The sequence below is a fragment of the Peromyscus maniculatus genome, chromosome 21 (assembly GCF_049852395.1).
Source record: "Peromyscus maniculatus bairdii isolate BWxNUB_F1_BW_parent chromosome 21, HU_Pman_BW_mat_3.1, whole genome shotgun sequence".
Classification (NCBI taxonomy): domain Eukaryota; kingdom Metazoa; phylum Chordata; class Mammalia; order Rodentia; family Cricetidae; genus Peromyscus; species Peromyscus maniculatus.
Window position 1 is genome coordinate 11,871,873 of NC_134872.1, and position 25,189 is coordinate 11,897,061.

Sequence of the window (25,189 nt, forward strand, 5' to 3'; positions counted from 1 at the left end):
TCTGGGAGGCTGTGGGAACTTTAGGAGGTGGGTGGTGTGGGTCAAAGGGATGCAGGCTCTATGGGGTACCCCAACCTTGGTTCTGGCTGAGCAGTCCGGCCTCTGACTAACAACACTATGACGTAACCAGCTACTTTACTGTCCTACAGCCACAACCTGCTCTGGCTGCCCTCCTTCCCCTGCCAGGATGGACAGTAAGCTCTCCACTCTGAGATGAAATAAACCGCCTCTCCCGTAGATTGTTTCTGTCAGGTATTCTGTCGTAGAATGGAGACAGTGACTGATGCACATCAAGTTCAGATTTCATGTGCATCTGTGTAGCTGTGTAGAATTTGTTGCTAACCTATTCCATTGGTTTCAAGTCCATCCATTCTTTCCATAGTCCTGATTCTGAGCTTGTATCTGCCTCCTTGGTTTTGATGGGATGGTCTTATATCTATCTACTTTTAGTTCCCTTCTTTCCTTCTTTCTTTCTTTCTTTCTTTCTTTCTTTCTTTCTTTCTTTCTTTCTTTCTTTCTTTCTTTTTTTCTTTCTTCCTTTCTTTCTCTCTTTCTTTCTTCCTTCCTTCCTTCCTTCCTTCCTTTCTTTTTTCTTTTTCTTTTTCTTTTTCTTTTTTTTTTTCGAGACAGGGTTTCTCTGTGTAGCTTTGGAGCCTGTCCTGGATCTCGCTCTGTAGGCCAGGCTGGCCTTGAACTCACAGAGATCCACCTGGCTCTGCCTCTCGAGTGCTGGGATTAAAGGCGTGTGCCACCACCACCCGGCCCCTTATTTCTTTTAGACAGAGTCTCGTGCATCCTTTCTGGCCTTGTCCCTGTTGTGTAGCAGCTGGCATAAGCCATCATACTCCATTAATGTGGTACCGAGGGTCCAACCCAAGGATTTCTTCCATGTTAGGTGGGCACTCTACCAACTGAGCTACATCCCCAGCCCAATACCTTCTCTTGTTTATTAAGCATCTTTCCAGAGGGCACTGGCAGCTTAGGGCCACACTGTGCCACGTTCTGTCTTGGGTTTCTGCAAGGTAGTGACTCATGCCTCATGCTGGCTGTTAGAGCAGGCTCTTTCTGTTTTTAACTTTTCCTGACCACTCAGCTGCCTCCAAAGTAAAAGTTTCCTCTGAAGGTACAGTCCTTTCAGTCCAAGTGTCTCTACTCAAGGTCCCTGTGGGTTCCAGGCTCATTGCTGTCTTTTAAAATCAGGGGGCTTGTTCCCAAGAGTCTTTGTACCCCTGAACTCAGTTGCTGTAGGTGTTCTGGGACCCCACAGATTTCTTTCCTCACAGTTCCTCAGTCATGCATTAGACACTCGGAACAGCTTGTCTGCCATGATGATTCAGGAATTCTCTGTTGGAATGGCTTGTCTAAGAATCAACTTGCCAATGGAAAAACAGATTTTTTTTCTGAGAATGTCCTTGCCTCCAATGTCCCCTTGTGGGGAAGATGTAGAGAGATGTTCTGTCCTGGAGAAGGTAACTAGGGAGTTGCTAGGGGTGAGGCGGGTCCTGGACCTCTGTAACATTATTGCTCTTTGTCCCTTTCTCATGTTCGACAGTGGAACTCCAGAGGCAAGGTAGTATTGGGGTTGGAGTCCAGACCCATCAAGAGGCTATGTGCTCTGCCTGCTTTCTGATGAGGGGCAGAGCTGGAGGGGAGTGGATCCTGCCATGCCTTCTACTAGACCTTAGGTCAGACCTGGGCTCCAGATGCTACAATTTGCAGCTTGGCGCCATCTTTTGTGCACCTCACCCTATCCTGGGCCCCACAGGCTGCAGCCATACCCAGGATGTTGCATTCCGGGGTTCTGGGACAAAACCCATTTCCCTCTTCCCATTGGGGGAATCTTCCCCAGGTGTCCACTTGAGCCCAGGTGTCCAGTCCCCCTAACCTTTGTCGTTGTGACCTTCCTGTCTCTGCCTAATTATTCTTCCAGCTACATAAGCCCATAGCGGCGTCTGCTGCAAATACGCATGCTCAGAGTGTCTGCTGCAAATACGCATGCTCAGAGCCCTGCTCTGTTCTCATTCTCTAGAAAGCAGTGTTGGGAGCTGATCCATGTGCTTCTATGCAGGGATGTCACAGGCCTCACCAAAGGGAAGGCAAGCTCTGGTCAGAGTGGGCCTAGGGGCTGTCCCCACCACCATGAGGTTGTTGTACGTGGTGATCTTTGCCACCAGGATCTGATTCTTGTCCTGTCTGTCCTTGCTATGTTCAACTTCATGTTCTGCCAGTTACTAAGCAAGGTTTTTCGAGTTTTCTTTTCTTTTTTCTTTCTTTCTTTCTTCCTTCCTTCCTTCCTTCCTTCCTTCCTTCCTTCCTTCCTTCCTTCCTTCCTTCCTTCCTTCCTTCCTTCCTTCCTTCCTTCCTTCCTTCCTTCCTTCCTTCCTTCCTTTCTTTCTTTCTTTCTTTCTTTCTTTCTTTCTTTTTGTTTTGTTTTTGTTTTTTCGAGACAGGGTTTCTCTGCGTAGCTTTGAGCCTTTCCTGGAGCTCACTTGGTAGCCCAGGCTGGCCTCGAACTCACAGAGATCCGCCTGGCTTTGCCTCCCGAGTGCTGGGATTAAAGGCGTGCGCCACCACCGCCCGGCGGTTTTCTATGAAACTATAAATGCACCTCTCCCCTTCAGATTTTGTAACTTCATTTTCTGTATTTTGACACGACTACGGGCAAACTGGACTCAGCTGTGCTTTTCTGTAGAGCAGCCATCCTAGTGGACCAAGACCGCCCCCACCCCCCATCTCCCTGGCCCTGCTTCCCACCTGTGTGATGCACCCGTGTTCTGCCCTGCTCTCTGTTCACACCTCTTGCTCGCACCTTTTCATCAGGACATATGTCCTGTCCAACACGGTCTCACAATCCTCACCTTTTAGCTGAAACACGGTTCTTTAGCATTTTAATTAACTACATGGCTTAACCTCATAGCCCTGCTATCTGTTTTTCCCACATGTCCTCTCTTCTTTGTTTTTTTTTTTTTTTTAATTGATTACTCTTATTCCATGTTTATCCTCTTGGATCTGGCCAGTTATAACTCATGATTCTCCTGGTGGTTACCCTTGGGATTGGGTAGGAATGGCTTTAGTTTGGTGTAAATTACTCCTGTCATCTCAGGCCAGATCCCCAAGGACTGTGGACTCATCAGAGGCGCTTTCCAAACCTACCCTCGCGCGTGCGCTAGTGTTCTCACGTGTTTTAATTTTGCTGTCCCCTCTGGGGTTTGCTCTGGCTTGCCTCTCTACCATCCCTGCATCACCTCCCTTCCTCACCCCAAAGCCTACTTCTGGGACTCCCTTCCCCCTTCAGAGTGCGATCTCGCTGATGACACAGTGGTCTCTTCACAGCTGCTTCTCCCTCACCTCTTTTGTTAATTTTTGTCTTGTAGTCCTTGGCATTCCCTCCCTCCCTCCCTCTCCCCCTCCCTCCTTCCTTTCTTTTCTCCCCTCCCTCTCTCCCTTTTCCCCTTCCTCCTTCCCTTCCTGCCTCTCCTTCTCCTGCTTTCTCTCTCTCTTCTGTGATACTGGAGATTAAAAACAGGGTTTCACAAATGCTAGGCAACACCCTATGATTGTGCTATGTTCTCAGCCTTCTTTTTTTATTAAGAAAACAAAACAAAAACTTTTGAGCTATCAAGACCTGTGTTCGATCCCTGGTACTCACATAGTAGAAGGAGAGAACGGACCCCTGTAAGTTGTCCTTTGTCTTTTACAGGAATGGCATGGTGTGTGTGTGTGTGTGTGTGTGTGTGTGTGTGTGTGTGTGTGTGTGTACTTTAATGATTGGTGTGTGGGTGTAATGTGTTTGCACATGTGATCCACTGTGTTTCTAACGACTCCTGTTTTCTGTCCGGATACCTTGGCCAAGCACACAGGATACCACTGGGCATTGGCTTAGCCCCTAGATATGTTCTAGAGACTTCTGCACAGTGTGGATGGAAAGGAGTGGGCTGGGCAGATGCTGGCTGTGGTGGGTGACATTTCCATTGTCCTCTCCAGGGGACTGACTCTCACAGTGACAACACACTCTGTTGGCCTCTCCTCGAGCCAGATGTACCTAGAGAGAACCAATAAGCTCCCATTTGGGAGGTGCTGAAGCTGCCTGCTGAGCCTGGAATGTGCTGCAGACCCAGGGAGGAACCTGTCCTGCATCTTGACAATGTTGCAGCAGAACCCTGTGGCCAAGGGTCAGCTCTTCAGACAGACCCTCTGCATTGTCCTTCTCCACTGCACAAACATTTATTTAATTTAAAGTTTTTTAAGGCAATGCTTCAAAAAACGCAAAAGCCCAGAAGCAGGCTTCTGCTTGGCAAGACAGATCATACTAATTTGAGTGGAAGCTGTGCATCCTGCTCTCCAAAGGGGCAGCAGACAGCTGACAAGGACACGCTGTGCATTTCCATCCCGTTCTGAGAGTGCTCTCAGGTCTCTGGGGGAGAAGGACCCATGAAATATTCAGAACATAAGTGAATAAAATATATAGGACCTAGACATGGGTGAGGGCAAGCTCTGGGTCCCATGAAGCCTCTGAGGCAGAGAATGTGCTGGAAGGGATAACCAAGCTTTCTGTTCCTTCCTGGAACATTTATGAGGTAAACTAGGTGCGGAGTACAAGAGATGTATTTTGGTGGGCTGCTGTTTTGAGGATGCCAGGGGAGGGGTACTGGATGGAGACACCATGCTTACCAGCACCACACCACATAGCTCTGGACCCTTTTCACCATGTCCCCATGTCATGATGACAGATCCAAGTATCAGCCACCTTCAGCCCATGTGCAGTGCGAACAGCCAGGGAGGCTAAAACTTAGGCAGCTCAGAGTCTCCTGTAGAGTGTGTATATCTGCATTTTCCAGGACGACATCAAACTGTTGCTTGTCCTCACAGCTACTTCCACCATTTGTAGTATTCCATAGAGGGAAAAAATCCAACAAGGAGAAGACAAATATATTTTTGGAAAATAGTGCAGCATGTTTTTCTGTTCCTTTAATGAATGCTGTTTTTGCCAGTGAGCACACATTCCCACAAGAAAGTCTGACATACAATGTGAGATGCCCATCTTACTCATGGACAAGGGCAGCATTTTATAAAAAAAAAAAAAAAGCAAAGCCCAGGGAGCTGAATGGGGCTTCCAGGTAGAGCAAAAACCTATTGATGGTATTACCTGCTTGCTCCATGGGGCAACAGAGCTGATTCTATACCTAGAAACTCAAGGCATCTATATGAGTAGGATGCTGCCTCCTTCCAGGTTTGCCCTCACATTTCAAGAGGTCATGTCCTTTCTGGATTCAGACATCTTCTTCCATGGTGTCCCTTCTTTTCTTCAGGCCATCTAACAGCTATGTCACCAAGTCCCAGCCTGCCATACCAATATGGGGCATCTACCACATTCACCTGTGTCTGAAGAGCATCTCCTGGTCAACATCGGATACAGAAGAGCATCTCTTGGTCAACATCGGATGCAGAAGAGCATCTCCTGGTCAATATCAGATACAGAAGAGCATCTCTTGGTCAACATCAGATACAGAAGAGCATCTCTTGGTCAACATCGGATGCAGAAGAGCATCTCTTGGTCAATATCAGATGCAGGGTGAATCCTAGAGCTGTTCACTTGGTGGAAGGAGCTGGTAACTGGAGGATGTGGCTTTGCTTGAAATCCTGTCACCCTCCACTTCTAGGTCCCCATTCTTCATTGAGTTTGCCCCAGCCCCAGCTGAGTCCTTGTCCCCTCAAAGTGATCTCCATCACTTACAGCATTAAAAAAACATGGCGGGGAAGACAAGTGTATTTTGGAAAATAGTGCGGCACGATTTTTGTGGTGAGAGCTCTATGATAAACACTGTATGAGAGGAAGAGGATGACCACCTTTTATCTTCCTCAGACCTCACAAAGATTCAAAGATGCAAACATGGCCATCTTTATCCAGTCACATGTGTAACTGCCTTAGGAAATGACTCAAAAATCTTGACCAAGTCATTGCCAGGGCAAGACAGGCTGGGTTAATAGCCTTGAGGACCTTGATACTTTCCCAGAGACAGAAATAGCTGAAGAGGATGCAGGCTTTTTTTTTTTTTTTTTTTTTAACTCATGAGCCCTAGCTGTCCACCCCCCCACCCCCCCCCACCCCCCCACCCCCGCCACCTCTGTTTTTTTGAGACAGGGTTTCTCTGTGTAGTTTTGGTGCCTGTCCTGGATCTCGCTCTGTAGACCAAGCTGGCCTCGAACTCAGAGATCTGCCTGGCTCTGCCTCCTGAGTGCTGGGATTAAAGGCATGTACCACCACCGCCCGGCTGCTCTCACATCTCTTTTGGACTCCAAAGTTGATCTGACCTTCCCTCAGGAGCTATCAAGATTTGCAGGTTAGGGGCTGAAGAGATGGTTCAGTGGTTAAAAATCACGTGCTGCTCTTATAGAAGACCTGAGTTTGACTCCCAGTACTCAAATCTGTGTCTCATAAAGGCCTGTAATTCTAGCTCCATGGGCATCTAATACCTTTGGCCTCTATGGGCACCCATATGTACATGCACAAGCCCACACACAGACCCTCACATACACATACTAGAATAAGCTGGGCGTGGTAGCAAATACCTTTAATCCCAAGCATTTGGGAGGCAGGGACAGGTAGATCTTTGTGAGTTTGAGGCCAGCCTGATCTACAGAGTGGGTTCTATGACAGCCAGGAACATACAGTGAGACACTGCCTCAAAAATAAAAATAAATCTTAAAATGAAACATCTGCAGTTTTGTGAGGCAAGGACTCCGTGGTGAGGACCTGGCAGAGAGTGGGCCGAACCAGAAGTATGTCCTGGGTCTGCTACATCCATACCTGTCCTAACGTCCAACTATTTCGGGCACTGTAACTGCCTGAGAGAAATTACACCATGGTTCATAAAAAAGGACTTGTTCAAGAATGTTCTTAGCAACTTCATTCATAGTAGTCCAGAACTGAAAAAACACCCAAAGGTTCATTGAAAAGTGAGCAGGTAACAATGATTGAGAGGTATATGACAAGGTAAGATGAACAGTATTGATGTAGGCAATATACAATGAATTTCAGAATAATCACCTCTGGGTCCAAAAGAGGTCAGGTAGAATGTGATTCTGTGTACATAAACACTAAGTGCTCAAATGTCCACAGTGGCAGAAGCACATGGTGTCCATCTTTGGACACCAGAGGACAAAAAGGAGGGCCACCAGGGACCGGAGGAAACTTGGGATGATGGGCATCTTCCTTATCTGCATTGTGAACATAGTTTCATAGGTCAAAGGCTAACACATTGTAAAGTTCAGCTATGTGCAGTTCCTATGTGTCACTTCTGCCTTGGGAAAGCAGGGAGGAAAAACACCCCAAACAAGCCAGAGTAAACATAATCCATTTGAATGTACTTATTTAAACATTTATTTATTTTGAGACAGCCTCACTATGTGTCTTGTGCCTGGGTTTGGAAGACTGCCTGTTTGTTTTTAAATCATAGTGTAATTTACAAGCAGGAAAATGCATGTGTGCATGCGTGGATACATACATACAGCATGGGGATGTCAACACTCTGTACCATGCTCTACTGCTGCAAATGGCATCTGCCCTTCTTCCTTCATCAGGCAGTTGCCCCTCCCCATTGACGAGACCTCATTTCTACTTCCAGCTTCAAGCTTTCTTGACGTCACATGGAGAGTGTGTTCTCTTGGGTTTGACCCTCTTTCATCTACTCTGATCTCTGAGTATCGTGTGTGGCCGGCCTACTTATACCTGAGATGGTTAAGTCGTCTCTTGCACTGTGGATGCACTCGACTCAAGTGTCCATGCTCCTGTTGCCGAATGCTGGCACTGTCCAGGTTCCTAATATTTGAACGAGACTGCCGTGAATAATACTGCCAAGGCTTTTAGTGGGCAGAAGCACATGCCTCTTTGGGGGCAGGGTTACCTAGAAGTAGAATTGCCAAGCATGGGGGGTGGAAATAATGTCAAGCTTTGTTGAACACTCTCAAAATGTTTTATGTAGTGTCTGTGCCATTTACACTGCCGCTGGCAGGGTGTGAGTTCTCACTGCTGCACATCTCTGCCTGCACTTGTCGGTTTGTAGTTTTAGTTATCCAGGACGGTGAGCAGCATTTTCTCCTGTGGCTCGATTTGTGTTTATCAGGTAAGTAACAATGTTTGCGGTGTGACTTATATATGATCATTGACTGTCAGGTCCAATGTTGTGCCCCCGCCCCCCACAAACGGCAGTGCTGGTGATGTTGCCTAAGTGTTTACTTGGAAAACCGATCTCTTAAGGTGGTTTCTGTTCAGTCTGGACCATCTACATCAGCTCAGATCCACTGTTGTATAAAATTGCTTGCTTTTCTGCCATTTTGCTCTTCTCTCTGTGCCCCCCCCAGAGATAACCTTGACAGTTTGATCCCCAATAAATCTCTTTCTACCCATGGAGTGGTCTCTGTATGTCAGCACTTGTTTTGGCCATGTGGGTTTGCTCTGGTGAAGTTGGCCAGCTTTATTGGGTTGTCTTTTTCTTGTCTGGATGTAAGTTCTTTTTCTTACAAATATCCCATCAATGTCTTCACCAGGCCAGGGTTTGCGATTACATTTTCTCAATGGTGTCTTCTGATAAGCAGTTTTTCATCTTGATGCAATCCTATTTGTTCGTTTTGATTTTACTGTTAGTATCATTTTTATCCTGCCTGATGAATCCCACCAATGCCAAGGTCAAAAATCACTTTCGGAGCTTCCTCTGGAGGCTCTGTAACGTATTTGTCTCCTCTCTAGCTCTTCCCATTTACGGTTGACTCCACATCAGTCTTTGTGTGGCGAGCATTAAGGGCTGTGGTTCCTCCTCCCTCCCGACGGCAACTGTTGCAGCACCTTGGACAGAGACCACTTTCTCCATCCTGGCGTCTGTGACTGTCCCGGTCTCACAGATTAGCTATATTCTACAGAGCCGGGATCAAGCGCCGAGCACTTTTTTTTTTTTCCAGCGTTGATACAAAACCACAGTTCTCATCTCAAAGAGGATAAAGAGATAGCTTACTCTGAAGCCAAAGTTGAGTGACCATGGCACAAGGTTACCCCAACTTTCATGTTCCAATATGATAACAATCTGATGGAGTTTTTTTCAGTAACAACAAAGAAAGTCATAAATCAAAACAGATGTGGTGGTGCATGCCTTCAATTCCAGCACTTGGAAGGTAGAGGTCTTTGTGAGTTCTAGGCCAGTCAGGGATACATAGTGGGATCCTGTCTCAAGAAAAAGCAAGTCATAAATCAAGGCAGTTTTTAACAACAGTGGTGGGAATGCCAGCAGAGCTGGGAAGCCTCAGCCATTAGACCTCAGAGGTTGCCCAATGGCACTCTCCTCCCTTTGATTGGTGGAGAATAGGGCTTTGTTAATTGTTAAGTTAATACAGTCCAAAAGATTTGCCTGTTTGTTAGTCACAGGATGTTAGGTCGGACTGGAGAGATGGGCCAGTGGTTAAGAGCACTGACTACTTCTTGAGAAGACCCAGGTTCAATTCCCAGTACTCACGTGGCAACTTACAACTGTAACTCCAAGATCTGATGCCCTCACACAGACATACAAGCAGGCAAAGTACCAATGCACAGGATGTTAGGTCACACACAGAGGTGGACAAGGAATGGCTATTAAGGGGGCTACTGATAGCCCAAAATAAATTTTAATTAGATTCTGGACCAGCAACATTCCAACCTCTTCACAATCATTAAAGTTAAAACAGTTAAACAGCTTTGCAGAAAGTTCAGTGGAAAACGATGGGCCTTCTTTCTGGGAACTTCTGTTTACCCCAGTTCACTTTTTTTTTTTCTTTTTTTTTAAACCACAAACAGAATGGATATTTTTAAATGTTTTCTTTCCCTATCTATTGAGTAGGTCATGTGATTTTTTTTTTCTCCTTTATTTGTCATTTGGTGATGATACATCCACTGTTCTGTGTGCTCAGCACTCAGTGGGTTTCCATGCAGGTTCTGTGGGGAACTCTGACCTAGGGTGTCATCAGCATGCTTGTCCCCATCTGTTTTCTGGCTGAGCATACATAGAAGGCATTTGCTCTTCCTTAAAGGTGACAGTTATCAAGTCACCAACCAGGCTAGACATGAAGATCCCACATCTGAAATACACACTGGAACTTCCAAGGTTCTGGTATCTATCTGCCAGTTTTGGTGGTCTTGGTGAATGTGTCCATTTCATCTGGTACCAAACTTCCTGAATCTTCTTGTGGTCAACTAATGACCAAAGAACCTTTAGGGATGCTCGACCCTCAGGGCTGACAGCTGGAATAACTGTTTCCTTTCCTTGTTTCTTCCTCTGCCGATATTATGAATCATTTAGGAGAACCCAGCTTGGATTTGGTTGATTCTCCGACCCTTTCCACGTGTGTTGGACTCTATTGTTTCTTTCTGCTCCCTCTTAGCTGAATGTTCTGAGGCTATTGAGATACCCCCCCCCAATTCTCTTCCTCTTTCTGTCCTGCTTATGTTCCAGTTGAAGAAGCCAGAGCAGAAGGAAGCCTCCAGATGGACTTACAAGTATAGCGCTGCTTCTTGCCATGCACCCCATTGATGTCAGAAGCAGGTGTAGAGACATCACCAGGAAGGATGGGGTGGGGTCATTCACAGCGACTGCAGCTGCCGCTTTGGATCATGAGGAAAATCCGCTGTCTGTGTGGGCTAGGTGATACCGCACCTCTCCTCAGATAGTGACTAGCCATGGCTATATCCCACAGAGAGCACCAAGCTGTAAATATAGTGGCGACTCCCACTTACCTCAGCTTGACAGGTCCTGTTTCCTAAGACCTTCCAGGGTGAAGCAGGAGGCTTATATATCATGTGTCTTTAAAACACTAGTACTTCTTTTTCCTGTAGACAGAGTTTCTCTGTGTAGCCTTGGCTGTCCTGGAACTCACAGAGGTCCACCTGCCTCTGCCTCCTGAGTGCTGGGATTAAAGGGGAACTACCACCCCTGGCTAAAACTCCAGTACTTCTGGGGACTGGCTGCATGATAGCATGTCGAGGGCAGGCTGTGGGCTGCTCACATACCTGTGAGTTTCCCAAAGTATTTCGAAGAGGAGCAGAGAGAGTCTTCCTTCCTTCCTCTGGGTACCATTTGGTGGTAGTGTGAGATCACCTCTGAAGGCGTGGGAGACTAGAGGTCCACTCCTGAGTATATGGAATAGGGTAGGGCCTCCAGATAGAGACAGCAGATAAAGTCTTTTCCCATATCTACCCTTCTGCCTGAGGAAGTAGTCTGCCCGTGCAAGTTCCATATGCAGACAGGAGGGTAACAGGGTCACAACCACAGAGCATCCCGCCTGTAGAGGTAATTGAGATCCCACAGTACCAAGGTCTGGGGATATGCTCATTTCAACAGCAGTGGTCTATCTGGGGTCTTACCAGGGTGTTTATGGAGCACTTACTTTCTGTTTTTTATAGCATGTTATTCACCTCTTGAACAAGCACCTTCAGAAAGCTAAGAGAAGTCTAGCAGGTAGAAGATGGAATTAAAGAGAGGCACAAGAGGTAGGGAGCAAGCCAGACCCTTATCTTGCCAGGAGGAGCAGACTAGGGAGTCCTGTAGCTGGGCTCCTTCTCTACTTGGTCCTTTGGCGTGACCTGGGGAGGTTGTTTATGACCTTGGGATGTTTAATCGTCAACTCGACAGAATCGACAGTCGCCTATGAGACAGGCTTCTGGGCATGCCTGTGTAGATGATCTTAATTGAGTTAATTGAGGTGGGAAGACCCACCCAGCTGTGGGTGGGCCATTCCCTGGCTGGGAGCCCAGACTGTATGAGAGGAGAAAGGGAGCTGAACAGTAGCACGCCTTCATTAATTCACCGGCCGTAGCAGCTGCTTCAAACCCCTGCAGCCTCGTCTCCCCCCCGACTCCCCCCCCCCCCCCCCGTGATGGACTGTACACTTGGACTGTGAGGCAAACCTCCCCCCCCCACCCCAGTTGCCTTTGCCAGCGTGTTTTGCCACAGCAACAGAAAAGTAACTGAGGCAGACTTGAAGCAAAACAATGCAGCTCTGTCTGTAAGGTGTGCATTGTCTCTCAGAGAATCAGGCCTTGGCCTCAACCAGGTGGTGTCGGGGCCCTGGGGTCATCAGCTCCATGGTGCAGATGAGTTGCTTCCTTTTTTAACTTCCCACATATGCAGGTCACTTGGAGGGGTACTGATTTTCCACGACTTAGGAAAGAAATATCTTTGCTTTGTCAAATCACTCTTGGGGCAGAGTATGTGCCGGGCAGCTTAAAGGGGAAAAAAAAAAATAAGCTTAAGCCAACTAGTTGGGTTTCAAGTGACAGGCAGCAAGAAGAGCAATGTTTTATGTTTCCAGGATTGAGGGCTTTAATCCAAAGCCCTACTCTTGCTGAGACATAAACTCCCAGGAAGGATCAATCACGTCATCCTCATCAAACTCAGTCACAGATTTTCCCCCCTTGAACATTTTAATTCCAGTTTTGTCCTGAGATGAGTGTCACTTTGTTATCGCACATAACACACAGGGTGGCGGGGGGGGGGGGGGGGGGGGCTGGTTCTCAGGCTCTCATGACTGAGGCACTTGAAGGCCCATCCTGCAATGAGGTCATGGACATCACAGGATTCATGCTGTCGTGCTTTCTGAGCTGCTAATCCCAGGCTTATGGGGACCTGTCCCGGCTTTGGACTGCATAAGACTCTGCTTCTACCATGCATTAAAGGAACAGGGACGTAGTAGTGTCGCTTTCATTGCTGCTGCTTCTGCCTTTAAGTAAAATGTAGCTCGATACCTCCCTCACGGCCGTGTGCTGGACAACGCTCTTGGCAATGACCAGCTTACCTTGCAATGAACAAAGGTCTGAGGGAGGGGCATAATAGCCTGGCAGCCTCCACTTAGAAATTAAGGTTGCAGTTCTAGATTCATTCATTTGTTGCTGTGAGAAAACACTCTGACAAAAACCAACTTGGGGAAGAAAAGGGTTTATTTCAGCGTACTCCTTCAGTCCCCTTCCACCTTTGAGGGAAGTCAGGCAGGAAAACTCAAGGTAGGAACCATGGAGGAATGCTGCTTACTGGCTTGCTCTGCCTGCACAAGATCTTGCCAGCATGGCGGTATAGACGAGTGGTTTTACACAGTGGTTCAGACCCCAGAGAGCCCAGGAGAGACAGAGTGGCAAATACTGTCCTTTCTAGCCCAACTCAGGGTCTGGGGGGGGGGTCACCTATCACATGCTTTGAGAGGGGCCAGTCGTGAAAGTCCAGGGGAACGGCTTCAGTCTTGTGTCTTCAAGAGCAAGCAGCAAGTTCTGCAGGAACATATGGCAGAAACATTGCACGTGCACTTGTATAACACAAACTGTTACATCGGCTTCTCCATGCTTTCTTTTCTTCACCTCCACCATGGTTAGGGTGATGGGCTGACTGCGGGTGAATGTGGTTCACTGTGGGGCATTCAAGCAGTTCTGCCTGGTGAGAACAGAGTATACAGGTGGTGGCTACTGTATGCCGGGTATTAGTTGTTCAGGGCTGTTCATTTGACCCTCTTGTTAGCCCCCAACCCAGACTTTTCTCACTCCTGTTTTGTAGTTAGGGGTTCAAGGCAGGGGGTTTGCTTCACGGACACATCAAGAGAATAAGTGGATATTGTCATCTATAAATCCTTCCAGCTACACTTGTTTTATATGTCTCCAATTTTCCGTTTGTTTGTTTGTTTGTTTGTTTGTTTGTTTTTTAACTCTTAATACCTTTTCTTGGGCTGGAGAGATGGTCCAGCAGCTAAGAACACTGACTGCTGTTCCAGATGACCCAGCTTCAATTCCTGGTACCCACATGGCAGCTCACAATTGTCTGTAATTCCAGTTCCAGGAGGTCTGACACCCATGGCAAAACACCAATGCACATAAAATAAATAAATTAACAAAACCTTTTCAGTGCTGGGGGTTATAGGTGGGTGCTAGAGTTCATACCTAGCATACAAAAGACTATTAAATTCAATCTCCAGCAAAACGCATTCATGTTGCACACACATATTCTCTCTGTCTCTGTTTCTCTGTCTCTGTCTCTCTCTCTCTCTCACACACACACAAGCATATACAAACATGCATGGAAGTTAATTTTTTTTAGCCTGTGGTCTTTAAAAATTTTTTTGGTCAGCTAGCCTATCATGTAAATTGATTTCCTCAGATATATGTGATCTATTTAACTGGAAATACTAAGCACAATGTAAAACATACTCAAACTCAAAAGGGTTGAGATAAAATGAATAGTTCAAAAACTTCTACCTATTTTCCAAAAAAAAAAAAAAAGCATTGTGCATGCAATTTAACACAATTACTAATTTAAAGTTACTAATTTAAAATTAGTAATTATGGTACTATTTTAGGAGGCTAGTGTGAATGAATATGCTCTATTATTTTAAACACCTCGGTTTAGAGTCTTGTGAAACTGTGATTCCAAGGGTCTCATCTAAGACTCTTGTTTCAATAGCTGGCTGTCAGAGCTAAAAAGAACATCTTGGAAAAATATGCAAATTGAAATTTAAAAAGTGTGTTGCTGGCTGTACTTACAAAAATCATGGTATTCTTTGCTCAGACCATCCATCAATTATGCAAAGGCTTTTGGTGAAATTGGGCTGGTAAATTTCCATTTTCCCCGACATCACTGTCCTAGCATGCTAACTGGAAAGCAAACGTTGGTATATTTTTTTAAAAACTATCACAAAACTCACGGAAACCTTTTATTTGGAAGAGGTTTATTTGTTTATTTATTTCTGCACATTGGAAAACTGTTTCCACATCTTAAAATGAACGGGTATGGCCGTTGTTTGTTATAGGACACAGGTTTAACAGATTTTTAGAAACAAGGTCACTGTGCTGACATTCAACACAGTTCCGGATGTCTGTTTTCACAGTGCTGTTGTGGACAGATTGCGTATAAGATCTCTGAAGTTCTGGTGGCATTGCTCACTCAGGAAGACAGGAATGCTGGAGCATGTTCCTGCTCCACCTTTGGATGTAGCATTCGAGTAAATGGTGAGGAGGAATGATAGCCTCGGTGTGTGCTACAGTCCAGGGGCTCTGTGCACCCATGCTCAAGTGCCTGTGTTGTGTGTGTCTTCTAAAGTAGCCTGTCCACTTTGTGAGAGACAGTTAACCCTCATCATCTAACATCCATACCCAGAACACCTGTCCCTGGGCCCATGAGAGTCCTCTCAGGGCTCCTCAGTCCCAACCCTGTCTCTCTTTTACATCTCAAGTCATTGGGGCCAAACCAGTATCTCCACCTAGATTTCATATGTTGCCTTGGAGATCCTAGCCTGAGTCCCTGGACAAAGACCTGGAGTTCCCTGCCAACTTTGCTAGCATACTGTCCAAAAGACTGGGTGGCCCTTTCCCAGGCCTGTGGCTGGCTGGAGGTGGGCTGTTTCTGGGGAATGGTGGAGAGACCTGGCCGGGCAGGTCATCCCCTTAGGAGAGGACAGGGCTGGCATGTGAAGTGGGGGGAGATCTGGATCATCTTCAGGGAGGGATAGTCTGTACCCCTAAGGGAGTGGACACAGGCCCGCTTCTCCACAGTAAGGACGTCTAGTTAGCTACAACCATTGGGCTCTCAGGCAGAGGCTGAGGATAACTGCAGCGAGAGGTCCTGGGAAGTCGGCCTGCAGCCCAGCCTCTACAATCATATTTCTGCTTCTCCCTTGGATTCTCGATACCAGTCACATCCTTCATAGGAAAGTGCCCATGGCTGTTCACACCATACAGTCTGAATCGATTTATACAGGGGATTCATCACACCGCCCTTTGTGTGTTGTGGCAGTTTTGCATTGCTTGGACAAAACACCTGATGCAATCAACGTGAAAGGAGGAATGTTGGGGCTAGGGTGATGGCGAACTCAGCGGAGTGCTTGCCTGCTGCAAGGACGAGGACTTGAGTTCAGATCCCCAGTGCCTATGTGAAAACCTTGGTGTGACAGTGTATGTCGGTGATCCCCTTGGTTGGGAAATGGGCACGGGAGGATCCCTGGACCTCAGTGGCCAGCCAGTCTGTCTGCATTGGTGACTTCCCAGGTTCAGTGAGAGATCTGTCTCAAACATAAGGTGGAGGGTGGCTGGAGAGATGTCTCAGTGGTTAAGAGCATAGCTGCTCTTCCAGAAGAGTCCCAGGTTCCAGTTCCAGCACCCACATGGAGGCTCACAACTGTTTTTAACTCCAGCTCCAGGGAATCTGACTCCCTCTTCTGGCCTCTGTGGGTAGTGGGCATGCTTGTGATGTAGGCAAAACACCCATTACACATAAAATAAAATAAAATAAAATAAAATAAAATAAAATAAAATAAAATAAAATAAAATAAAATAAAATAAAATAAAATAAAATAAAAATTAGGAAACAAATAAGGAGGGGTGGTTCAAAGGGGAAAGGCATTGGCTTTGCAAGTCTGGCAATCTGAATTTGATCCTCAGAACCAACACAAAGGTGGAAGGAGAGACCTGGTTCCACAAACTTGTCCTTGGACCTCCACAGGCACACTGTGGCACATGTGCCCCATAAATTATGCATATACACACAGTACATTCATTAAATTAAAAAATAATAAGATTGAGAGGGATTGATGAAGTCGCCTGGCGTCAACTTCTGTTGTCTACGCGCGTATACACATGAAACTGCACATGGTCACAGACCCTTGGACACGTACGTACGTACACTATGTCATAGTAAGCTCACTCGCTGCTGCTTCCGGCACCACATCTTTCTCTGGGCCTCAGCTTTTTCTCCGTGGGTTGTGTACCTTTCAGGAGTCACTTCAAAGATGGTCTATAACCCTCTTTCAGCCTTCGTCTTCTAATGGTCGTTTAACTGGGCCTGTGGCAGGGGCTGCTACCTTTCCAGCTGTCCAACTATTGGGTACCTTGCTCCTCTCGTGGCTTTGCTTGTCGACTTGTTCAGCACAGCCTCTGCCGTTCTTCGGTTCTCCCTGTTCTCTTCTGCTTCTGTATGCTTCCAGCTCAGGCCACATTTCTAAAAGTAGATAGGCAGAAGAAAAGGATAAAGCTTTTTATTGGGCCTAATGCAACAGTGTCAAGTGAGGCAGCATAGGAAATATTTCCCAGTGCATTCAGTCAGTGAGCTTGAGTAGCCTGCTTCTATAGACTGGGATATCTGGACCTATCACAATTGTTGGCTCTGAGCTGAGTGCAACCTTGTCTCTTAGTGCTCATCATAGGCTTGTGTTTGAACCAATCATCATCTTGCTTTTTGGCACCAATCACAGTCATGGATGCTTTTGTTTTTGGCCAGTCACAGCCTGGCCTTTAACAGTTGTAGCGGTCTCTCTGCCAGACCACCGGGGCGAAGTTCTCCCATTTGTTAAGGTAGAAACGCTTGCAGAATTATGTAAGGCTGTGGTAGCAAAAGGTTTAGTATAAATTGTTTCCGACAGCCCTGGGGGAGGCCATGCCTTTAGTTGCTGGGGCAATCAGCTGTGGTTGTTGTATAGTCGTGTCAGGGAATCTGTGAAGTGTTCAAGGTGGCTGGTGCTGGGATCTGGGGCGGTCTGACTGGCTGTGAGACTGCTCATGGTTGTTGCTCATGAGAAAAAGGGAGAGGCCAATAGCTGCTAATTATGGAATCAAATTGCCCATCTCCATTGTCTTTGCTTATTTACGGGAAAATGAATATCCGAAGGAATGTTTATGCCATCAACATTGAAAGTGATTTTTTTCTTTCTTTCTGAGACATGGTCTCACTGTGTAGCCTTGGCTGGCCAGGAGCTTGCTATGTAGATCAAGCTGGTCTTGAACTCACAGAGATCCACCTGGCTTTGCCTGGCTTGGATTAAAAGTGTGTGCCGCCATGGCTACTAATCTCGGTAGATTTTCACAGCGTTTTCACAATGCTTTGCACCTTCTCAGGGCACTGGGGAGTGGCAGGTCTCCCTTCTCTATCTGAACAGCAGAGCAGCTAGTGCCGCGGCAGCTTTTTCTGGGACCTGTCAGCTGAGGCAGAGGGGTTGGAGTTTCAGAGGAGTAGAAGTTGCTGAGGATACAGACTGGCCTGGGCCGTGTGTGTGTGTATGTGTGTGTGTGTGTGTGTGTGTGTGTGTGTGTGTGTGTGTGGTCAGTGCCAGCACCTGATGGGGCTTGCCTCCAGGAACTCATCCTCAGTGAGGAAAGCCTCTGCGTCCCAGGTTCTTAACAGTTGTTGGTACTGAGACCTGGGAATGTGAAGCTGGAGAAGATGCCTCTTCCTTTGCTACTTGTCCCTTTAGGAGCTGATCAGGGGCCAGCGGCAGAGTGGACAAGAGAGGCTGTAAGACAGGTTCCTTATGGTCTAGTGCTGCCCAGGTCTTTGTTGGCGTAGTACAAGTGTAATGAGCAGGGACACTCTCTGTGTGAGGGACCGGGGTTGGGCAAGGGTGGGTGGGGTGGTGGTGTCACATGGCTTCCATTTCGGATATGGAGGAGGGAGCTTACCCTTGTCACATGTGTGCTCTTCAAAGTCTGACCTGGAGAGGCAGTGAGGGAACCTAGGGGTGTCTATCCAGGAAGGGAACCAGGGCGAGATTCTGTAGACCTCGGGATGATCTGCTTTGTTGCCTAGCCTTGTTGATGGGTTTCAAACAAGTTCCTATTGGCTAGGCCAGGATCATAAAGGCATGGACTTGATAGATCCAGGATCACTGTGGAGGGAGTTGTGATGGGAAGAGAAAGGACTCAAAGAGTCTTTTGTGAGAAAGGGAAGGCCCCTAGGCTCCCAGTGTGTGTTCCTTCCCAAGTGGAGCATTCTTCCTGCTTTTAGCTTTTACCCTTTAATAGTATATTTTCCATCATTCATATTGTTGAATTTTCACCTTAAAACATTTCCCAGAGATCTTTGATTACAGGGAAGTAGAATGCACATACATTTATTTACTCTACTGAGAAAACTGGTGAAGTCTTGGTGAGGTTGGACCCCTTCCCTCCCAGCTTCTATTACAGGAATTGTCTAAATAGTACCACCGCTTAAAATCCTCTGTGGATATTAGAGATGATCACGTCGATGGAAGCTTAAGGTGGCCCTAATTTTAAAAAGCGGCAAAATGAAAGTGAAAGTCCATTTTCGACCTTAATGGTATGCAGGTAAACCAAGGGCTGGGTGCTTGCCCTCATCGGTCTGCTCGGCCTCTGCTCAGGATCTGGTGTCTGAAAGCCTTGCCTCTCCCTTCTAGTATCTTTCTAATTACCTAGTGGAGGTTTGGCGGGAGGATGGTGGGTGCCACGGGGCTCATGACTAAAACGAAGAGTGGTTCTAATTTTAGTCTTAATGGCGCCAGTAGAGGCACAGAGAAGGGGAGGGGTGTTTGGCCGCCATTGCGCTGAAAGTCTTCCCGAAATAAAGCCCCGCTGACCCTGGTGCTCTGTTGCCATGTGACGTGAGCGAAGACGCAGCTTTTCTTTTGTTTACACAAACACATTAGAAACCTTGCTTATAAAAATGGTGAAGCTGGAGCTGCTTGACTTCAAGTAAGGAGGGGTCTAAGGCTCCTAGGACATGGAAGTGGCTAGTCTCTCTCTCTCTCTCTCTCCCTCTCCCTCTCCCTCTCCCCCCCTCTCTCCTTCCCCTCTTTTCCCCTCTCTCTCCAGCAGTGATGCAGACTCCAGGGTCTAAGAAGTCTCGGTTTCAGAGGTACCAACCACTCCAAGGCAGGCTGCTGACTCACTTGCCTTTTGATATGAGTGCCGAGAGCCGGAAGACAGCAAGCGCTCTGGTCTCCTGGGGACAGTGGGACTCAGGTCCTTTTCCGCAATCAGATATTGGAAGCCCTACAACAGCCACCAATGGGCTGGTACATATGGTCCTCCTGCACGTGTCCACTTTCCCCCCCTCCTTTTAGGGTTTCCTGCTTGGCTGAACCCAAGTTACTGACCCTGAGATTCTTTCCTTGTCTGTAGAAGAAACATCCATCAATGCTGACATTTCCCACTGCACAGCTATCGGCAGTCGGCAGATCAGTCCTGGTCTCTGGTCCTTGTGCTCACCCAGGTCTTTTAGGACCAGGGCCGGAGTTCTAGAGGAAGGTGTGCCTAGGTGAAAGGTGAACCATAGCCTTCTCAGGATGCACAAACCACGAACTCCCACAGAACATGATTCTGGGAAATGTCTAGGGGCCAGGGAGGCTGGAGACGCAAGTTACACCAGCTGCAAAGGAAGACTGTGGATGTGACAGCTGGAGACCCTCTGTCTTTTCCCCGGAGGCCTTCTGGGTGAATGTGGTTCCAATTCACGCTGCCCTCCACAGCTCTGCCGCCCCAGCTGGGGGTTCCTCGGTGAGGCTGCCCATAGCTCTGCGGGTCTCTGCAGCATTCCAACCCCAGTCACAAAGGACAGGATTCTGTCAAGTGGGGCAGCATATGGTTGCTGCATGTGGCTGTTGCCTCTTACACGGGGCAGTGAGGCAAGTTAGCAACCCTTTAATTGCCCCATCCACTAACAATCAGATTCAAGACCAACCAGGTAAGTTAGGTGAAGTGTATTCATTACGTTAGGATCCTGCTGTCTGCCAGTCATGATGGTGATGAAGATGATGGTGAGGACGATGTTGATGATTGCAGTTCCCTAACAGGGTATCCAATGATTTTCCCCTACACCACCCTGGCTCCCAGAGTTCCCTAGAGCAGCCTGCTTAGCTCAGGCAGCATTTTCTGAGAGAGCACAGCAGCTGTCCTGGTGCAGGGAAGGAGTTAGCAGCAGAAACAGCTAGCGATGTGGCCCGCAGCAAGAGGGGCTTTAGATGCAGAGCTTCTCTGGTTTTCCACTAGGTAGAGTGTATACTCCCGTTCTCCACCTCGTGCCAAGGGCCGTTCTGATGGGCAGGTGGGTCCTAGCTCCAGGAAGGCTCAGCAAGGAAGTGGAGTCCGGCTGACGGTCAACAGAGGCCACTCGGGGTCCTGCCCCATGCTCTCTGTCCCTCTGCTCTCTGCCTACCCGAAGGGGAGGGGCTGCAGCTGTAGAGTTGGTGTGGGCTTGGGCTGCGTTCCACCAGGGCGGAGGGCGGGGGGAGGGGGAGGCCTGCGCCTCGCAGAGCATTTGACATTAATTACCATCGTGACTGCTTTCTGTGTGTAACTATTTTCCCGGCACTTTGAGCCATCTAATGTGGAGCTAAAGGGGGCCTCCACCCCCACCCCTCCAGATGTCCCAGCCTCTGGAAACTGTGGCCTCCCAGCTCTCTGGTGGCAGGGATGTGTGCAACAATCTGGAGGGCCAAGTGCTCAGAGACTTCCTAGGGCTTGGTCTGACATCACAGCAAGCAGAGGATAATTACAAGGTTCCTTCGCTCCCCACTCTCCACACCCCAACAAGACACCATGGAGTTATTTATAAATGCAAGCCCCTGGGTGCACTTCTCCCGGGAAGGACCACGCTGACAGCGCACTGGTGGTGCTAATGGAAGACAGGAAGCATGCGTTTGGAGGGATGCAAGGATGTGTGGAGGGAGGGGCGATGATGGGTCAGCAGCTGCCGCAGCCCGGGGCGGGGCTGCCTGCCCCGGGCTCTCAAAGATCTGCTGGGATATGGGACGGAGAAGCCTGTTCGATTGTCTTTTGTGTCAAGGGTGGGGCCCTGAGATGAACTGCTTTTTCTCTTCCCAGGGTTGGCAGGAACTGGAAATAATTGAAAGTTGTTAGGGTCCAACAAGCTGCCTTGAAAACACTATCATTACTCTCCTAATGACTAAGTGTGTCTTCCAGGAGGAGATGTAGGCAGCTGAACCCCCCCCCCCCCCCCCCCCCCCCGGCTCCTGGAGAGCGGAGTAGGAGGCTGGCAACCTGTAATCTGGAGAAGGGGGGGGGGTACTTTGGCAGAGTCATTTCAGTTCCAGCCTCCGGAGCCTCTACGCAGAGCCTAGGAGGCTAATGGCCGGAGCACGCTGGTCCTGTGGACACTTTGGACCTTGGTCTAAGTCCCTGATCAGGTCTGGCTTCTTGTGGGAGGGCTGGTCTCACTCCGCTGTGTTCATCCTCCAGGGAGATCCTCATCTCGGTGATTCCCAGCATGCTGCCCGAGGTACTCTCCTCCAAACCTCTGACCTCTTCTCCACCACAGAGCACGCTTCCCTCTCCCAAGCCCAGGGTTAATGTACAGTAATGCACAATATTGCTGTCCACATGCCCGCTCGCTTCCCCCAGGTAGGAGCCCATCCATAGTCCTTCCCAGAATCCCTTCTTTGTATAGATTCATGGTTTGCTGCAGCTGGACTTAGCCTCTGGGTAGGACTCTGCACAGCCTCCTCTTGCCCACACCCAGGCCCTTTCTTTTGAATCTCACAGGTGATATTTGAAGACAAATAAGCATGCACCCCTTTGTGTCCCACCTACCCCCCAATGGACCACTGTGTATGTCTGATGTGGGGTTCAGAACTTTTTCCTCAGAGTGGATTCCAGGACATCATCCCTGTATGACTCTGGACATTCCCAAGGGCCACATGGTTACTGTGACAGGCTCCAGACCTACAAGGTCTTCCCGACTCTACAAAAGAGGTCATAATTGTAACAGGTGGAGGGTTGACAGCTCTGTGTAGACTCTTTTGCATGTATAATATATCATTATTGCCACCAAAGTGAATCGTTGGTGGGTTTGAGGCCTCAGGGCTTAAATGAGAGTTTTTGTCATTTCAGTGAGAATCTCACCCTCACCCACTTCTCTTCTCACCCACCTGTTCATCGGATAACAAAGAAGTAACCCTGTTTCCCAGGGATGCTTCCTGCATGTCTGGTGGGAAATCTGAGGATCCCTCTCCCCATCTGTGAAAGGCAAAGCTTGGTCCCTGAGTCAGAAGAGGCCTTTCTCTGGCTGGTCCAGGTTGCTGGAGAAAGGCCTTAGGAAGCCTGGGCATCTAGGCACTGGTGCAAGGCAGGGTCCCAGTACTCCCAGCTTGTACCAGTGCTGGGATGACACTATGGCTTGGTGCCTTCGCGTCATGTTGTGCAGAAAGGAATTTCAAGTGTAAGCTGATGAGAGTACAATCAGATGAAAGATAGTTTAGTCTGATGAAAACGATAGTTAGTAGAAACGAAACAGAGCAAGACATCTCCCGAGAGAGGTGCACAAAAGATGATGAGGATGATAATAATAATATAATAAACAAAGTGATATGTTTTCCAACAGCCGCCACCGCCAGTTCTTCCGTCTGCCTTCAGCCTGGAGTCATTTGTGCATAGATGTGCAGGCCCAGCACATGAGAGAACCTGGACGCAAGTTCTGCAGTCTGGGTTGCGTAGGCTAGCCAAGACTCCCGTGAAGAGGGGCAACCCACGAAGGGCTGCTGGTCAACAGATCAGGCCCGCATGGTCGCTAAAGGACCGCGGGTCCAACCGACCGCCCCAGGATACCAGAGCGCGAGACTGGGTGTCCGCAGTCCCCCGCGCGGGCACCTGCAGGCGAGCGCAGGCGAGGGGCAGGCCGCGCGCAGCCATCTCACGTCTGCGTCTCCACTCCCTTCCCTCTAGCCTTCCGGAGGCCCCGCCCCAGGCCCCGCCCCCGCCCTGCCCCCGCCCCCAACCAGTTGACTAGCCTTCCCAGAGGCCCCGCCCCTTTCCAGCCCCCGAGTGGGGCCCCGCCCCACCCTAACCGCCCTTCGACGCTAAACGGCTTCCAGCCGGAGAGCTTCCCGCGCTCGGATTGGCCGTGCTGGTCACCGTCCCGCAGTTCGATAGGATCCCGGCGCCCGCTTTCTCAGGCCCTGCCCTCGGGCGGGGGCGGGGCCAGAGCCGGCGGGCTGCGCGGGAGTGGTTGGCTGCGCGGAGGGGGCGGGTCCTCGCCGCGCGCAGTGCTCGGGCCAGAGCTCGAGGCGCTGCTTACCGTCGCCTGAGCCAGGAGACGCCGCGGCCGCCGCTCGGTCGCCTCGGGCTTCGCGTCGCGCCGACTCTGCCTCCTCTGCCCCACCCGATCGGCAGCACCGGCTCCGCCTGGCCCGCGGCCTCGCTGTCCGTGGCAGGGCAGGTGAGTGAGTGGCGGCCGGTTGAAGTCGCGGCGGCGGCGGCGGCGGCGGCGGCGGTGGTGGTGGTGGTGGTGGGGGTGTCCAGCGCGGGGGGTTAGCCCGCACGCCGCGTCCCAGGCCAGCCTCGGAGACCCCGCGAAAGGCCGGAGGACTGGAAGTTCGCCGTCAGAAAACTTCATCCGAGCTGGCGTGTTGGGGGTCCTCGGGGGTGGGTTGAAGTTGGCGATCTCAGGACTAGGGCCGGGACCCCAGGTTGAGGCGAGGTTTCCCAGGCTGAGGGCAGAGGTCCCAGGGTAGGGGTACCAGGCTGAGGGCGAGGGTCCCAGGATGGAAGTCCGAGGCTAAGGGTGGGGATCTCAGGACTGAGGGCAAGGGGTTCCAGGACTGAGGGCAGGGATCTCCGGGCTGAAGGTTGAGGCTCCAGGGCTGAGTGCGAGGTTCCAGGCTTAAGGCAGGAGATCCCAGGCTTGAGGCGGGGGTACCAGGCTGAGCAAGGGGATGGGGTTCCCAGACTGAGAGAGAGAGGGGGACGGTGTTGAGGGTCAGGCTTCCCAGTAGAGTGGTTCTTAGTGGCCCTTGGGCGTGGAGCCGGGGCCAGAGCAGGGTCCTAGTTAGAAGTTTCCAGCAAGGGGCTCCATTTCCGGCCCTGCGTGGTCGTGCCTGAGGGTTCAGGCAAGGCCCAGGGTCCTTGTGAAAGTCTGATGGTAACTGGCCCTTGCCCATGTTGGGGAGCCACTCAGGAGAACCCAGGCCTCTCCACTCCCTCCCCAAATTCAGAAGTTGTCAGTGGGCACATAAGTCAGCAGGCTTTTGGGTCAGCGTGCAATGGCTGTGATCTCACTGAGACTTGCAAAGCTTGGACGGATGTCTTGTGATTGAGATGAACAGGGGTAAAAAAAAAAAAAAAAGGAAACTCAGAGGATGGATGTGGGGCGAGGCCGGGGCGCGGCCTCTTCTCTCCCCTCCACTGCGGTCTCCTGTCTCTATTTTTTTTTTCTCTCGGCTCTCCTTCTGCGCCATCCATTAGAGCCAGGACAGGTAGAACTGACTGATGCTGGTTCCTCTTTGTGATCACTGCATTTTCTTTTTTTTGGGAAAGAGGTGCTCTTAGACCTGTTTCTTATTGCTCCCCTAAGAGTTTTGTTTAATGAAAGGGTTTAGTTGTGTAGTTTCCCTCCTTACTCTGCATTATGTTGTTTGTGTGGGAAATTTGTCAGTTAATGGAAGTTGGGTCCCAGGA

General features: G+C 49.2%; 1 protein-coding gene across 16 annotated transcripts in view; it reads left to right on the plus strand.

Annotated features, from left to right (window-relative positions):
* The first annotated feature begins 23,811 nt into the window (after window positions 1–23,811).
* The window catches only part of Pcbp3 (poly(rC) binding protein 3), a 204,758-nt gene continuing 203,380 nt past the window's right edge, over window positions 23,812–25,189 (plus strand). For all 16 annotated transcript variants that reach the window (XR_013046907.1, XR_013046908.1, XM_076558567.1 and 13 more), the window contains exon 1: window positions 23,812–23,951. The gene's annotated coding sequence lies outside the window, so the exon portion shown is untranslated. The remainder of the gene's footprint in view (window positions 23,952–25,189) is intronic.